At 39.4% G+C, this 13,592-nt stretch overlaps 1 pseudogene; it reads left to right on the top strand.

The window, feature by feature from the left end:
- Positions 1–330: 330 nt before the first annotated feature.
- LOC147450709 (uncharacterized) lies at positions 331–3,012 on the top strand (annotated as a pseudogene).
- The last annotated feature ends 10,580 nt before the right edge of the window (positions 3,013–13,592 follow it).

Raw genomic sequence — 13,592 nt, 5'->3', positions numbered from 1 at the left:
CTGACAAAGTCCAAAGACCCCCTATGTCCTCAATTTCAAGATTATAAGGCATTTCAAACTTACATGAAAAAAGAGATGCATTGGGCTCATATGCACTCTGAGGCCTCTCTTTTAATCCAAAAGATACAATTTGAAAGGCCACAGTTACTGGATTCATTTGATGAATTCTTAAAGATAAGCTTGAAGAATCATCTTGTGTATATATACATAAAGTGAAATATAAGTTAGAATTTATGAATATGTTTACATGTACAGTAGTTGTGAGGTAATTATATGCAAGCTTTTGCATATCTTATAGATGGGGTGAAGTCTTGGGATGTTGCAGAGAAGATGCCCGAGCTTGTGTTTTCAATGAAACGACTAGTGTGTAAATTTACTCTAAGATGACTTCTCTATTGATGGTGATTATTGTATTGTGATATGCATGCATGAGAAGTACTTCATTTGTATCTTAATTCAGCTCCTTGTAGAAGCTTAAAGAGGATGATTTATTTGTTTTGTGTTATGAAGTTATCAAAATAAAGTAGAATATATAAAGAATTGATGGCTTGATTTTCTTTAATATTTCTTTGCCTTAAATTTCACGTGGAACCCTAAGATAGGGTGGATTTAATGGTTATTATTTGAAAAATGATCTCTAAAACAAAGGAGACTCTACTGAAAGATTTGTGGCTACTTCCTACTTTTCTTCTGTCAATACTTCTAGTTTCGTTTGTTCTTTGATAATTGTTGTAGGTGGATTTTGCAATGTGTTGAAGAGGCAAGATTGGGTGATATTTCAGAATTGACAAGAGAGTTGGTTGATGTCGATGATTGATGAGAGTACTATGTATTCTCCCTCATTGCTTGAGAAAGATTTGACACCAAGGGAAGCACGATTATGTCCTTGGTGGCTAGATTACTGAATTGGTGTAATCCCAAAGCAAGAGTAGGATCTTCATGAGAGTAAGTTCTTAAAACCATGTGAAAGATTAATTCATGAATGTATTAAAGCATTTTGAAGCCATGCATATGATGATAGAAACAATGATGCTTGTTGGATTCAAGCAAGAGACCCATAGTAGTAAAGAACTGGATACACTTGCTACACCCTCTTCTATGGAGCATCAAGCAAGCAAAGGAAGTGTGGACATTGAAGCTAGTAAGAATGCCACAAAAGCTACCCAATGTACACACTCCAATGTGGGGTTACTCAAACAACCACTGGAGCTACTTCTACCCCTTTTATTGGCATTCAAGACAAGAAAGGTAAAGGGCTTATGGAACCTCCTAGCACCTCTAGTGATTCAAAGCGGATAAATTTGATAGAGATCTCTTTAGCGCCTACTACCTCCTTTGTTGCAGAGTCCTCTCTAGGTCGAGAGAGTTGGGAGAGACAACGTATGACATGTTCTGTTACTAAGTTGTCTCAAATGAGTTTGAATTTAAAGTTCCTTGCATGTAAAGATTTTTTGAAAGTTACCATTGTAAATAATGGTTGCAGAATTTCAGCACCAGACTTTTGTTGATGCTTTACTTGTTGATGTGACCCAAATTGATAGATTTTCTCTAATTAGGTAAATGCAATGTACATGAAACATAAAATTTAGTATGTTTTTCAGCATATGACTATGAAATGTTTTTTAAATAGCATCAATAAGTTGTTTGCCACTCAAAAGATGCATCTTTATATCAAAGATGGAGTGCCATATCGAGAGGTAGCTTGATTGATAATTGCAGATTTTCCTACGGGATTATTAGTGGACGCCCTTGGTCCTATCCCTTGGAGTAAGTAAAATTTTGTTATTTGAAAGGGTAGCAAGAAAGTATCTTGTCCTATTGACATTTTGATTTTTTAGAGGGCATGACTATTTCCAAGTGGAATACATTCTCGTCAGGTTCGATAAGGGGTTGCATGGATATTGTTTGCAAGTATTTGGGAAAAAACGAGGTCTTCTTGGTCACCATGTGCTTAGCTGAGGACATAGTGGAGTTCCTTGTAGATGCATCGAGAGTGGGGCTTGTGCTTCATCGTACTTGGATGCTTACGTGTGACTCCAATGCATATCGACATCCCGCCACTAAAGAGGCGGTAAGGTCCCTAATGCTGTAGTGAATATTGTTTTCATTTATTCTATGGTAAGCTTCTTAATCTGATTATATCATATTTACAAATTGTGTATTCAAATATGTGCTTGATCTTACAATGTGTCTTTGGCATCGTGTCAGTCAAGTTGTGCGAAGCTACAATAGAGAGAGTGGAGAGAAGATTTGGGAGAGTTTGTTTCCAACATACCGTAGCTACGTATTAGATGATTGTGTTTTCCCCACAAAAGTTGATGGTGAAATTGTTAGAAGTAGTGTAGAGAGAAGTAGTGTATTTTTTGGTAAGTCACTTATCTTGTATGATGTTGATTTGAATGGTCCTTGTCTTAAGTAAGTTTGGCACATTTTTTCTGCCACTTGCAAGAGTAATGGTGTTTATTTCTATGTTGCTGACATGGTCAGGTAGTTGCTCACAACATTCACAGAGCGTTGCAGTTATGTCTTGGATGTGTTTCTAGGGTGTGGTGGTTTGGGTAAGGAGAGCACAAAAGACTTGAGACATTGTATTTGTTCAAATATAGATGATGTACTCTATGAGCAGTGTGGGGACCCGTGCCAAGGTAAGAGGGAGGAGATTCTTGTGAGAAGATCCATACATTTGATTTTGTTACTACTATGATCTACGGATTATGTACTTCTTTGTTACATTTTTTGGGGTGGTAACGATGTGTGGCTACATAATTGATGTTACTATGTTTGGCATGTCTCTATGTTGGTTTGAGAAAGATTTAACACCACCTTGTGAGACTACCTATCATACTTTCAATTCCTTTTTAAAGAGCATACTTTTTCTCTAGGTGATACCTAACAAAGGTTTTATTTGAAGGGTTTTTTGTTATTCTTTTCATTGTTTTGAACGTCCTTGATCCTATAGGCCTTTGTGATAAAGGTGGAGAGGTGTTTTTTGGAATTTTTAAGCTAAAATGAAAGAAAACCTTGAAAATGTTTTTGTTTATTTGTACTTGGAAATCTGGTTTAAATTCATATTGTTTACTTTTGGCCTATAGTTTGTTTGCAAGTTTTGTCTTTTGACAAGCTCATTTAGGCAATGTTACATTGCAAAGGAACGGAAAAGTAGTATAAACATATTTGAAGGGTTTTTTGTTAGTATTTTCAGTTTTTGAACGTCCTTAATCTCTTGCAGAGGCACTTTTTGAAAATTTTGAAGCGAAAATGAAGGAAACTTTAGCAATTTTTTTGGTTATTTGTACTTGGAAATTTAGTTTTAAATTCATATTTGTTTACTTTTATCCTATAGATGTGTGCAAAACTACAAAAAAAAATACTAATTGTAAAGTACAATACACGAAGCTCGCAAAAAAATTCCCCCCCATCCTTGACCCCCCCTCCCCCCCCTTTTTCTTGCCTATAAAAGATTACTCTATCTTCTTTATGTTTTTTAATCCACACTTCTACTCTTTCTTAAGTGTTAGCAATCTCTATCTCTTTGAAAAGAAAATATAATTTTTTTCATTGCACCACACCTTTTCAAACCTGCTCCTCCCTCTCTCTTATTTCATTTCTCTTAAACCTTCTTCCTACACCTTCAAATCTCTTCTCTTACTTTCACCTTTCATCATTTCTTTGGTATCCACAAGCACCCCAATTAATAAACAAAATGCCAATTTTATCCATAAAACAGTCCAAAGACATGGACCGCCAAGAAAAAATGATGATTCAAATCACCGAAGAAGAAATTCCTCTGCACACTACTCAAGAGAACGGTTTTGTGGTTAGAGCGCTCGTTTTGACGACGATGCAAGTACTTACTTTGACAGGTGCAGTCAGGTTGTGAAGGATTTGGGGGTGGCCTCTATAACACCATCATACTCACAAGATATATGAGGAAAAGTAAAGTAGCTCTCATAAGAGGATAGGATCCGATCTCCACTCTCAAACACACTCACCCTTGCATGCAAAAAACCTCCTACACTCGACTAGCTTCCCTCTATACTGTCATAGCCCTAGCTATGATCAATTGCAGTCAAGGAAGCAAAAAAGGCCCTAAATTTTGAGAAAAAAAAACCAAGGAAAATCTCTGCACTTTTGTTCATAAACACCATACCCTCACACCATCTCAGCGGCCCTTGCATATGTAGGAAGAGGCTCCAAAATCGCTCTGAACCATGCACACAAACCCATCAAAAACCATGCCAATCATTAGTTGTACAAAAACTCATGATGCTCAGCCAAAAAAATCAGAAAAAACCATGGAAAACATGGGGAAAGAACCTCCCATTCACAACAATAACAAGGGGCTTTCACTACCAAACCTGAGTAGCAGGCACACGCGTACAAGAAAGCTTCGCTTCACGCAGCTTCCATCACCAAAAAGAGAGAAGAGGGGTGAAAGTGCAGAGGTAATCACCCATGTTCATGGCCTTCTTGATGAGAGACACACTCTCCAATCAAGGGTCCAAGCCCTCGCACACACACACGGGGACCTCCACTACACAACCCCCACACACCACCGCAGACTACACGCAAGAGAGGCTTTCTTCTTCACAGCTGAAAACTCCCACTCACTCACGACCCCAAGCTGATAAAAGTTCAGTTTTTCTTCATATTTTTAAAGCACTTACTCACACTTTTAAGTCTCGACACTTCTATGTACAAAAACAGCAAAACTATGTACCCCGCACAACTGGCAGGCATGCGTAGAGACAGTTGGCACACACCACCTTTGTACACTTTCTACAAACATGCTTTATTAACATCCAAGAGGTATGAGAGAACCAAAAAACATCTCTCAAATACTTTGGGGTGGTCCGCATCATTTCGCTAAAACACGTCACATATTGCCCCCCCAACAAGCATGGAACACTTTCAAGTGTTTCATGTGCATACTTTTGCATCATTGTAAACATTCTCCTATTTTTCATGCCACAAAAGAACCAAAATATAAGATGAGAGCTAAAAATAACATAGATTCTCTTACCATCCACCTCCATGTTGCATCCAATAACCATATGCATAACATAGTAGGCGCTTCTCCCAACGAAGCAAAATCCCATATGCTATTGACACGAGACATTTGTCTTTTCCCTCTATCATACACATAATTTTGCATTGAATCCAAGCTAAAAATTTCATGCTTCAACTCATACAAATCACTGATTTCAAATATATCCATCAAAGCATCTACATTCGGAAGCATAATTTGTCTAGTCAAGACATTCAAAGTATCCTTGCATGCCAAACCACAAAAGAACACTTTCTCTTGCCTATCACAATTAAGACCATAAGGCATGCCATCATCCAGCTTGGCAAGCATATCAAAGGCACTAGCACAAAGCATATGACCATCCATATCATCAAGATTTCCAAAGCAAAGACCCTCTTTCATTAGCCTCAAAACTTCCTCTAATATTCTCTTGTGGTTGATATTAGAGCTTCCAACAACAAGTAGCTCCCCAAGCAAGCCACTAACAGGTATGCCATCATCAAGGACCACATCATCATGCAAAAATTTAGGCTGAAAATCAACAATCAAATCATCCAAGTCATTACGCTTAAGCTCAACACGGGACTCCATAGAACCTTGTGCAACACAACCGTCCACATGATCGGCAACCATATGCATATCATCAAACATGCCACACGTGGAAACAAAGTCTTGGATATCAGTCACCTCATCCTAATCAATGGGTTCTATGGTGAAACTAAATGAATCCATATTGACCTCATTAACATCCAAGTGATAATCCAAATCACCAAGAGCATTTACATCATCATTGGCAGCCATAGGCAACTCATCAAACAACCTAGGAGTAGAGGCATAGTTTTCATCATCAACCACAAGAGTAGCATGAGATTCTTGTAGACCATGAAACTCAACCACATCAGCATCCTCATACTCAAGAGGAGAGTCTATACAACCCACATCACATACATCTTCCATTGTAGATGCTCCCACAACTTCGCATACCAAAGAATTTTCATCAAATAAGCCATTTGTAGACACATAAGCTCCATCCACATCAACATCACTCTTAACCATGGGATTCAAACCATTTTTCAAAGCAAAAAAATCAACATCTCCAACATCAAGAGAAGAATCCATAGAATTGTTTATGTCTACATCATAAGCATTCACCACATGTATGTCATTTTCTTCCACGTGATCACATGCTGCTACATTTGCATGCTTTGTTTCCTCCTCATCAATAGAAAGTGGCTTCTCAAGTTCATGACCATTTTGAACAACCTTATACAGTAAATCAACCAAGTGCAGATCCTCTATCTTCGGTGGCGCATCCAAACCTACCATAAGCCTTATCTTCCTCTCTTTGTTGTAGGCAACTTGTAGTGCTTCTTTCATGCTTTTTGGATTCTTCAATTCCACTTGTGAACGCAAGGTAGGTTTCAACTTTCTTATCACCATTTTCAACCTCTCAAATTGCATGTGTGTACCATGTAACTCTTTCACTGACATCACATTAGCATACTTCACACACTTTTCCCATTGCATCCATACATCATTGAACCTCTTCCAAAAGCAAGAAACAAACTCATCTTCGCGCATAGATAAGCTCTTCACCCTTGACCAGGCTTCATTTGGAGTTGGCATCACTACACATCTTTGAAGAAATAATGCTTCCAAGAGTGACCAACAACTCTTATTTGCATCATTCAATCTCTTAGACCAGACATAAGCATCACCCTCAAGCAAGAGAGGAAACATATGCAACCATTCTACTTCACAATCATTCCCTGTCAGTAAACATTGCAATTGTACCTGTCTCAAGAACCTTCTCGGGTCCTTATCATCCTCACCTGTAAAACTTGGAGAACTCATGAAAACAACTTACAAATAGAAGGTTGAGCTTGACTCCAGGGAAAGTCTCAACCAGAGAGCCAAAATAGATCCTCAGAAAGGGGGCACCAAAACATGTGAAGGATTTGGGGGTGGCCTCTATAACACCTCCATACTCACAAGATATATGAGGAAAATTAAAGTAGCTCTCACAAGAGGATAGGATCCGATCTCCCCTCTCAAACACACTCACCCTTGCATGCAAAAAACCCCGCCTACACTCGACTAGCTTTCCTCTATACTGTCATAGCCCTAGCTATGATCAATTGCAGTCAAGGAAGCAAAAAAGGCACTAAATTTTGGAAAAAAAAAACCAAGGAAAATCTATGCACTTTTGTTCATAAACACCATACCCTCACACCATCTGAGCAGCCGGTGCATATGTAGGAAGGGGCTCCAAAATCGCTCCGAACCATGCACACAAACCCATCAAAAACCATGCCAATCATTAGTTGTACAAAAACTCATGATGCTCAGACAAAAAAAATCAGAAAAAAACATGGAAAACATGGGGAAAGAACCTCCCATTCACAACAATAAAAAGGGGCTTTCACTGCCAAACCTGAGTAGCAGACACACGCGTACAAGAAAGCTTCGCTTCACGCAACTTCCATCACCAAAAAGAGAGAAGAGGGGTGAAAGTGCAGAGGTCACCACCCATGTTCATGGCCTTCTTGATGATAGACACACTCTCCAATCAAGGCTCCAGGCCCTCGCACACACACACGGGCACCTCCACTACACAACCCCCACACACCACCGCAGACTGCAGCAAGAGAGGCTTTCTTCTTCACAGCTGAAAACTCCCACTCACTCACGACCCCAAGCTGATAAAAGTTCAGTTTTTCTTCATATTTTTAAAGCACTTACTCACACTTTTAAGTCTCGACACTTCTATGTACAAAAACAGCAGAACTATGTACCCCGCACGACTGGCACGCATGCGTAGAGACAGTTGGCACACACGACCTTTGTAAACTTTGTAGAAACATGCTTTATTAACATCCAAGAGGTATGAGAGAACCAAAAAAACATCTCTAAAAGACTTTGGGGTGGTCCGCATCATTTCGCCAAAACACGTCACAACGTCACTGACCATCCTTGCAAAAAACACAGATAATGATCCTCTTGCCGATTTCTTTGGATTTCAGGTTGATAGCCACATTTCATCGGGCTATATTGATGCATATCTTGTGCCCTACAATCACTTGTTGCCTGGCATCCCCCTTTGTCATCTTTTGACCAACCCTGCCATTAGAATGAATGATGATTGTGTGACACAGCTAATGAACTCTATAGCCAAAAGAGACTACCAGGCCACGATGGCTCGCTTCATTTTGTCCGAAGCTTTTTTCAGAGAAAATCCTATACCATTCGATAGGCATGGAACTTTAGGAGAGAGAGAGTTAGTGATGTCAGACACATTTGATGACCAAATAAGAGACAATCTCGAGCTCTCTCACATGGAAGAGAAAATGTTCATTGTATGGGAAAACAACCACTGGCTCCATGCGTGGAACGATTGGGCATTGCGGGAGCGGTTGGATGAATTCTCTACACCAAAGGTTGAGTGCACAATTGTGAAGTGCAACCTTACGGAGATGGCATAATTTCTATGGGTACTCGGCATGATGAACAATAAGTAAGTTTATTCACACTTCTATTGGTGCACCTCATATTATCAATTGTTAATATAATGTTCCATTTGAAACTAGGGTGACGCGAGTCCTTGTTCAAAGGTTGGGGATACAACTTTAGATAGTCTTGTAGGTTGTGGTGGCTTGGCAATGGAGTGCGGCGTATACAACAAAATTGCATCATCATTGATTGGGACAATAGATAATTTTTGGCACGTATTCAACCATAGTAGCGGCTTCCTATTGGTCTAAGATTGACTCTTCATTTGGAAAAGGTATCACGTAGAGCATAGTCACAGCCACCCCCGTCTCCTTTATGACATCGCTAAGAGTCGGTTGTGCCATCAACTCCTCCTCCAAGTAGACCTTCAACCATAATTCCAGGTTGGCCAGGCTATGGTCAATGGCTCTATCGACCACTATTTCCCACACTATCCATGGGCCCCCCACCTACCCATGCCCCAGTAGCACAACCCCCATAGAATTTGTGGTCAATGGGAACCTAAATCTCGACTTGTATTGATTACTCTATATTAACTTATTCTCTATGTAGTGGCACACTTGAACTTACTAGCTGGTCATACTATGTTTTATTTTTTGCATAATCTGCTATGTGTTTGCCACTATGTCATTTTTTTGTAGCCAAGTCAATCGATAATGGCTAAACTTTTAGTGCTTTTTTTCTTCGTAATATTCTAAGTGAAAATATTAGAGAGGACATGATGCGAATGAACTTTGAAGTAAAGATGCTTGGGGTTTTTTATAAATAGCCAAAAAAGCACTAGTTTCATTCATTCATTCATGTGCAAGACACATATCTATTTTCTAAAGTTATTCCTTTAGTTTTCTCTCGTTCACATATTTACCATGCCTAGGGGAAATCGCGAACAATGTGATCAGTGTGTTCAACCCCCTCCCCGTGCTGACCCCATCAACAATTTGCATGCCAATTATATTCTCAATAGTGTGTATGCTATGAATGCTGTATGCACAACATGGAGTGCACACAACTACAGGAACGCTCTCCATGCACTCAAAGAGGCTACAAGCTCAATATTCAACACCATGAAAAACCTTGACTTCAATGCATTTCAACCAAAGGGGATATCAATCAAGTTGTTGCACTAGCCAACAATGCAAGTATGATTTGGGGGGAACATGGTTTTCGCACCCCACCTCAGTGTTCATCCTTCAAATGACATGTGGACGCTTGGGTAGAAGTGTGGATGGCATACATTGTTGTGCAAGGAATAGCCAACGGAGCCAACAACAACAACAACAACTAATAGATCTCACGTTTCCTTGCTAATGTTGGAGAAATAAGGCCTTGACACCATGTTAACATATTGTACTTTATTTTTCTCCGTATCTATCTTATTGTAGTTGTTGTTTTAAGTTCTGTACTTTTTTTAATATCAGTTTGTGGTTTTTTTTTGTAGTCTTTAAATGTTCTTCAAAATTGAATTTCATTATTATGCAGGGTGAACCGTTGAAATTAAATTGTTGCGAAGACTTTTTGTACATATATCATTGTCCGGTTGATGTCATGATGTTTGAAAAGAGTGTGTGCTCTGCTATGGGTATATTTTCCATGGTTCTATACAAATGTGCATGTGTATGAGTACTCACAAGTGTGAAAAAATAGAAGGACACTTATCACGTTGGTGGTTAATTTTATTGCCCAACATATATCACAACATTTGAGAAGACAAGTCACATGTATGAGTGAGATGATAGTGAGAGAGAGATTTATAAATATGAATGTTTGAGAGAGGGAAAGAGAGAGAGAGAGAGAGAGAGAGAGAGAGAGAGAGAATAAAGTTGAGAAGGAAGAGAGAATCTTCTTGGAATCTGTGCATCAAATTCCAAAAAAGCACTCACCAAAAAATTACATCCAATCAAGCCTACTTGCCCCACCTACCACTCCCATATATTTGCACCTTGCCTCTCCATTGCCCAACATGGCCATAACATGAACTTGAAGTACCCTAAGTTTTTGGTTGAACCCCACGAAGACCTAGATGATCATTGCATCATGTCTGAGGAAACATGATACCTTAACAACCCTCCAAGTAACCAGTAGCACTCACACCTGCGGAAGAGCTTGTTGAAGCATACATTCACCATAACTATGGTCGTCTTGGCGTAATCTTGGGTCACTCAATACGTGGAAATATGCTAGTATGTGATACTCGTTTTGAGAAAACATTTGAGAGAAGAATTTTACTAGATGCTATTTTTGGATTTAATAGGAAAGGGCTCCGGAGTTTCCACGCTTGTGGATGTTTTGGGGGGGCTGGTTGCTCATGTGGCGGGATTGGGAGGCTCATAATGCACGTGAGCATGTGGTGGTTTGGCGAGGGAGGCAATATACAACAACCTATGCGAGTTAGTTTTATAAGGGGGGATAGTTCTTGTGAGCAGATGTATGCTCATTTTTTTATAGTGAAGGTGTGGCATTGGTGTCAAACAAGTTGTGGCACTTAATGCATGGTTAGTGTATGCTTACTCTCCATATTCTTACGTAATAGGGTTCAAGGAATCCGGTTGACATCATGGTGCTTTTGGTTTGTGGGTATGATGGTGGGAGAAGGTGTAGATGAATTCGTGAAGATTCCAACAAATGACACAAGAAACTACCAAGTCGTACAGTAAAATGGCCGCTCTCTGCATGCCTATACTGCGACAAAAGTTTGCAAGCTTATTAAATCATCTTGATGAAGCTAATTGGCCCATCGCATTGGTTTATTGTGAAACCTTTCTCTGAGGTCTTGAATGGCAATGAGGGCAATACTGGCTCAACCTGATGAAAGGACAGATTATCTAGTTTATTTTGCCAGTCGAAGATCGGTCTAGTTGAACAGAGATATACCACCACGAAGAGAGAAGCACTAGGAATGGTTTTTAGTGCCACCAAGTTTTGGCACTAGTTATTGGGCAAATTATTTCATTTCTATGTGGATCATCAGGCACTACTATTTTTTATCAATAAAGTTATTATCCAAGGAAGATTAATGAGATGGATGATGTTCCTGATGGAGTTTGAGTTTCGCATGTTCCACAAGCCTGGTAAATCTCATTGTGGTGTAGATTTTCTTTCCAGAAGTACTAAAGACTACTCTAAAATCTCCTTGAGGGATGAGCCAGCAGATGCAGAGCTGTTTTAGGTGATAGTTGAGGAGAATTCAGACCGTGAATGGTATGATGCATATTAGTTCCTTTCAAGAGGAGGATTCCCAGACAATTGGACTCAGAATCAGAAGAAAGATATGATCATTAAGAGTTTTAAGTTCACCATAATAGGAGGATTGCTCTATAGATTGGGCATAGATGGTGTTCTTCGCAGGTGTGTGCCAATGTGACGGAGGATGCAAATCATCTATGAAGCACCCGTTGGGGATTTTGGAGGAGAATTATCTATTGATATCACTTATAAGAATATTCTGCAAGCAGGATTATGGTGGCAAACCTTGATAGCGGATGCCCAAAGTTTTTGCAAGACTTGTGATATACTCAAAGAATGGGCAGACCAATAGCAGCAGATATGACTCCACTCACTCCAGTACAACCACTAAGAGTATTCATGAAATGGGGTATGGACTTCATGGGTCCATTCCAGAAGGTCACTCCAAGGAAGAACCGGTACATCTTGATGGCTACTGTTATGTCACTAAATGGGTAGATACCAAGGCTCTTACAGATAATACTTCCAAGTCCACTTCTATTTTTCTATTTGAAAACATTATCTACCGTTATGGGTGCCCCATTCAAATTATGTATGATCAAAGGACACATTTCATTAATGACACAATGGAAATTCTGATGGAGATGCTCTTAGTTAAGCACAGGAAATCGACTTCATATTAGCCCAGGTGCAATGGTCAAGCAGAGAGTAGTAACAAAACTATTAAGAATATTTTGACCAAGATTGTTCAAAAGGATCCACACTAGTGGGGTATAAAGCTCCAATCTACTCTATGGGCTTGTGGATCCGAATGGACTTTAAAAAGCCAGAGGTAATAAAATGATGGCCCATACCAACAAATCTACATGAATTGAGAAGCTTCACAGGAATGTGTGCATACCATAGATACTTCATAAAACAATTTTTATTTATAACATGGCCATTCTATGATAAAACTAAAAAGAATGTTGAATTTTTATGGATTGCAAAAGAGAACACATATTTTGAAAATTTCAAAGAAAAGCTTACCTCATAGTCTGTGCTAATACTACCAGACCTTTCAAAGCCTTTCCAGAGTTCAGTGTTATGTTTGTAGAAAATGTCTTAAAGCTATTATTATTAAACAAGGGTATTTCCTACTTTTGGACTCTGAACCACTTGATGTATGCAGGACACGGAGTGCAAGAGAGGGATGGAGAGAAAGGGGGAAGGGGATGAGTACATACACAATTGTTTGGTAGAGATTGTGAGAAGAAAATAATATATAAGGGGGGGGGGGGGGGGGGGGGGGGGGCTGCCCGGGCCATGAGTCCTGAAACACAACATTCATGTAAAACTTGCCAGCCATATATGCATCTCCATGACTAGCAATGTCAAGAGATTTACATCCAATTTGTTCAATGAGCAACATTGTGACATCATTGAACACTAACTTGACATTCAAAGCCAAATGCTAATGGATGTGCAAAAGATGTCCCATAAATTGGGTAGAGAGCATAACAAGAATATAGACTTGAGTTTGTTTTCAAACTCCATAAATCCCTGAGATGTCAACTAACTAAACAAGGAGTTGAACTTATTTAAGTGACTAGAAAATATGCTACCTTCTTTCATGTTGAGCTTCATAAGCTTTTTTATGAGAAAAACTTTGTTGGATGCACTTTTGCTCTCCCATGTTGAACATAAGCTATCCCAAAGTTCCTTGGTTCTTGTCTTCCCTATGATAGTGAAGAACACTGACTCGGCTAGATGTAGACATATCGTAGCCATGGCTCTTGCATCCAAAAGCTCCTACTCAGCTTGCATATAGTCATCATCCTCTCCACTCTCTTTTAACGGCTATGATAGGCCTTTGTTTGTCATTACATCT

The sequence above is a fragment of the Adiantum capillus-veneris genome, chromosome 9 (genome assembly GCF_014529385.1).
Source record: "Adiantum capillus-veneris isolate H3 chromosome 9, ASM1452938v2, whole genome shotgun sequence".
Taxonomy (NCBI): Eukaryota; Viridiplantae; Streptophyta; class Polypodiopsida; order Polypodiales; family Pteridaceae; genus Adiantum; species Adiantum capillus-veneris.
The sequence above is the reverse complement of the archived record's forward strand: the minus strand, read 5'-3'. Positions and strand labels throughout refer to the sequence as shown.